This window comes from Gadus morhua, chromosome 6 (genome assembly GCF_902167405.1).
Source record: "Gadus morhua chromosome 6, gadMor3.0, whole genome shotgun sequence".
NCBI lineage: Eukaryota > Metazoa > Chordata > Actinopteri > Gadiformes > Gadidae > Gadus > Gadus morhua.
In genome coordinates this window covers 7,850,986-7,855,985 of record NC_044053.1, presented here as the reverse complement: position 1 = coordinate 7,855,985, position 5,000 = coordinate 7,850,986, and positions in this window count along the sequence as shown.

Below are 5,000 nucleotides of genomic sequence, written 5' to 3'. Positions count from 1 at the left end.
CATGTTTGAATGTACGATGAGTGTGCTGTATATACAATTTTGATAAATCGCTGTGTAATATATTAATAAAAATATACATGTATACATATACATTTAGATCCAAGCCTCTTGCTTTTTCAGGGATCTCATCCAGATGGTCATGATCATTTCTCCACATCAGACTCAAGTCCTGTCCAATGATCCACCTTAACCTATGCTGTCAACAACCTCCCCCGTCCCTGAGAAAGAGGCCAATCACAGGGCAGCGTGTCTTCATTAATACATATTACCACCTTCTCTCTTTTATGTCGCTACAGAAGCTCTCATGGCGTCGGCTCCTTGAACAATCATGCGTCTCTGTGCCCAGAAAACAAACAGCATGCAAACACTTTGACCTCCACGGGGCCTAGCAAAACACAAAATCTGTCTCGCAAATTAGCCATGGACCCTGAAACATGTGACCCCCTGGCCCTAGGTGGACCCGGCGGGGCCATTACAGCTGACCGGTTTGGGTTTCAGCGTCTCATCGAGGCCCGCTCGCTAGATTTATTCCCCCCATCGGTTGACGGCCGGGCGACAGACATATGTCGTTGGTGTCAGCGGGCCTCGAAATGAAAACACAGAGGAATTCCTCACCGGGGATGTTTCTGTTAGAACACCTCTGAACACCTTCTGCTCGGCCCGGACGGAAACATAGCTGGCTAAACCCTGTCTTTAGGCACTGCAGCAGGTGAGCACTTATTATATACTCGGCTATCCAGCCGGCCAGGTAATGATAATGCTCCAGGAGGGAGAGAGAGAGAGAGAGAAAGGTAACCTAGCTGTTTAACCTCAATTGCCTGCCGTCTGCTATATATCGTAAAAACAAAGTAGGCCCACAACACCTTCCTCCTCCCTTGGAAGTTTGTGATCTGTGTCAAATAGCTTGGCAACTTATGGATTTAAGATAAGGTAAGATGTTACTTTACTCATCCCTGGAGGGAAATGCGGTTGTCACAGTAGAATGAACAGGATAGTGCTTTCAATTAAAAAGTTATCAGGAAAAAAAGGAATGACATTCTATGCTACATCAACGAAACAACACATTATTGACCATTGTATGTGTCTAGGTGATTTTGTTATGATTGACGTTCATAACTTGACTTGAGGTCTAGATATCAGTGTTGACATTGTTACAGTGAAGGTCTTAAAAGGTGCTAACTGACTGACTGCAGTTGCATGCCCTCGCCCAGTTGTCCCACACAACACAGGCACAGCTAGCCAGGCTAATTTTAGCCCACAGTGACCACCATCTACTCATTTGTTCCCAGAGTTACTATGAACAACAAACACGCATGGCTGTCCACATACACATCAACCTACCTACCTTCACAGCAACCTACCCATCTCCACAACAAACTACACACTTACACAACAACACATAAACCTACCAACATGCGATCAACCTACCTTCCTTACTTGAATACAAGACCAAATATACAAACACATGTCAACACATGTCACATGCCAACATGCATGCCTACACACCTACCGCAAATATACTAGTCTACCAACATCCACATCTGCATACACCTACTCCAGCCTTCTACACCTGCACCCCCTACCACCACACCCCTACCTTGACCTGAAGGGGAGTTGGGGGCACTAGTCATTGCTGACCCCTACTTGGCCCCAAGCTAGCCCTGGCCAGCACCTAGCTGGTTTCTAGCTTGCCCTAATTAGCAAAAGCTGCCACAAGCTATCTCTAGCTATCACCCATCTGTCTCTAGCTATTAATGCTCTAGCTGTCTCTAGCTCTCAATGGCTAGCTCTAGTGGTTTCTAGAAAGTTGTTTCAAGCTAGCCCTAGCCAGCACCTAGCTGGCTACTGGCTGTGATGTTAGGCAGCGCTCTGGCTGGATCCTAGAGGCTAGCCCTACAAGGTAATGGAAGGGTATGACACAGGAAAGCACCAACAACTACCTTCCTCTTCCACCTCTGTTCAAGCATTACCCGCAACTTCTCCACCCAAACCACCACCTTCATAGACCCCCATCAACAAAACATAACCTCAACAACCTTCTCTGATCCCCTCTCCATGCAATTCACAACTGATCACGCACTTCACATGGGAATTTTCCATTTTCTATTTCCAATGTTCCCCTACCCACTCACACACACACACTCACACACACACACACACACACACACACACACACACACACACACACACACACACACACACACACACACACACACACACACAGGCATGTACGCACACACACACACACACACACACACACACACACACACACACACACACACACACACACACACACACACACACACACACCCACACACAGGCACGTACGTACGCACACACACACACACACACACACACACAAACACACACACACACACACACACACACACACACACACACACACACACACACACAAACAGACACACAATCACACACACACAAAGGCTGTCGACAGGACAAGTGGCACCATGCAGGCGAGGTGGCAGCAGACAGCCGTATCGCCATTGCGACACGCCTGTTGTCAGCCTTACCACCGTGCCCCGGTTACCACGGAAACAACAAGTAGCATCATGGTTATTGCCATGATGCTCCCCTTTCAACCATAGAGCCTCAAACTGCCTCTGAATTTAGCCAAACAAAGTAAAAATATGGATGCCTAAAATAAACAGATTTTTATATTCAACACACATCATCACACATGTGTTGCAAATAATATAAAAATCAATACCTCCCACCTCTGCATTCCAACCTCCTGTCAATAACGTCATCTGTCATCACCGTGCCTCTCTTAACCTGTCATCCCCCTCTCTCTCTCTCTCTCTCTCTCTCTCCCTCTCTCTCCCTCTCTCTCTCTCTCTCTCTCTCTCTCTCTCTCTCTCTCTCTCTCTCTCTCTCTCTCTCTCTCTCTCTCTCTCTCTGTCTCTCTCTCTCTCTCTCTCTCTCTCTCTCTCTCTCTCTCTCTCTCTCTCTCTCTCCCTCTCTCTCTCTCTCTCTCTCTCTCTCTCTCTCTCTCTCTCTCTCTCTCTCTCTCTCTCTCTCTCTCTCTCTCTCTCTCTCTCTCTCTCTCTCTCTCTCTCTCTCTTTCTCTCTATCTCTCTCTCTCTCTCTCTTTCTCTCTATCTCTCTGGCTCTCTCTCTCTTTCTTCCTTCTTTCTCCCTTATCTTATTCTCTCTCTGTGACTCTCTGTCTCTCTCTCTCGTGTAAGGGTTGTCCAGCTCATGTGTGCTGTGTCACCAGAAGACCTGCATCATCATTGCATCAATGGACAAAGTTATGGAGCTCACTGCCAGACCACTTGAAACGTATCCCCACATTTTTCACGTTCAAAAGAAACACAAAATTGTGGCTAATTCAGCAACGATTTTGCTCTCATATTTAGTTTTTACACTGTGGCTCTCTCTGTTTGTCTTATTTTCTCTTCCATTTACCTCACTTCCATTTTCCTTTTCCTATTTCTAATAATCATAAATTGTGTTTTTATTTTTAGCCAGAAGCCCTACTAGGGACAAGTGTCGTAAATTAGCTTTGGCTAAAAACAATATGATCCATCACTCTCGGACTCTCACCTTGTCTAGTGGTTAGGGTGTTTCACTTCCAGCTGGCAGGTTATGTGTTTCAATCCCAATCGTGTTCCATTGTCCACAGTTTATCTCCGACATCATGCATCTTAAAGCCATGGTTGTGAAAACAATAATCTATAGACACAGATATCTGCATCAGAATGCAGCATCTTCAGGCAAGGGACCTGAATTTGGGATTGGATGCTGTCTGGTTTCTGTTGTCAGTTTGTAGACTGAGGTATTACAGCAACCAGTCACATTTGAGCGGGCTTTGGATACATCCATGTGAACAGTCCGAGTTGATGACGCATCAGCCAAAATGCAATCTAGGCTATTGTCTGATAACTGATGGGTAATGGGCAAGAGCAATGATTTAACTTTTCATTAGCTCTTTTAAAATGTTTATGAATTCAAACAATGTAAACAATGCACAGAAGAGAAACTTTTGGCCTTTCCCTCCGAGGCTTAAATTGATGTCAGGCAAGAGCTGATGGGTTCTGAGATAGCAAAAAATGAAAACATAAAAAGTAGGAAATTGTAGTGGTCAGGGTGTTTGACTCAGAGCCGAAGGTCACCTGAACACCTGTATCTATCATTGGCATCCATGCCTTACCTGCACCTTTGAGGGCCGAACCAGTCTGGTTATTTAAACCAGACCACCAATCGTCTTTCGATAAAAGAGAGCTGCCGATAGTGAAATGCAACGACTGTGACAGTGCAGCATGGACAGTATTCTTCCAATGGCATCACTAGTTCAAATTTTGATGGAGGTGGGGGTAAGGCCATAACGTGTATGTGTGTGTGTGTGTGTGTGTGTGTGTGTGTGTGTGTGTGTGTGTGTGTGTGTGTGTGTGTGTGTGTGTGTGTGTGTGTGTGTGTGTGTGTGTGTGTGTGTGTGTGTGTGTGGTTGGGTGGTTGGGTTGGAAGGGGGGTTGTGTGTGTGTGTGTGGGGGGGGGTCAGATGGTCAAGGAGGCTGGGGTGAAACAGGACACTCTGAAAGACCGCGCAGCACTTAACGTCTTCACAAAAGAAGAGAAAAAGAAAAGAAAACACAAGCAGGGCTCCTGTTTCTCTCTCACCTGCACAGCCCCCTTGTCAGCCCTCCCCCGCTTCTCTCCGTCCTCCTCTCTCGCGCTCCCTCTCACTCACTATCCCTCTTTCCTCCTATCTCTCTATCTTTTTGTCTCCTGTCCCTCTCATCTCCTTTTCTTTCTCCCATTCTCTTTCCCTCCATCCCTCTCGCACACACGATTCCTCTCTCCCTCTATCTGTGTCTCTCCATCTCTCTCTCTGTTTCTCACCCTTTCTCTCCTTTCCTCCCTGTCTCACTCTGGCTCTCCCTCCCTCTCTTACTAACCCATTCTTCATTTTCTCTCTCTCTCTCTCTCTCTCTCTCTCTCTCTCTCTCTCTCTCTCTCTCTCTCTCTCTCTCTCTCTC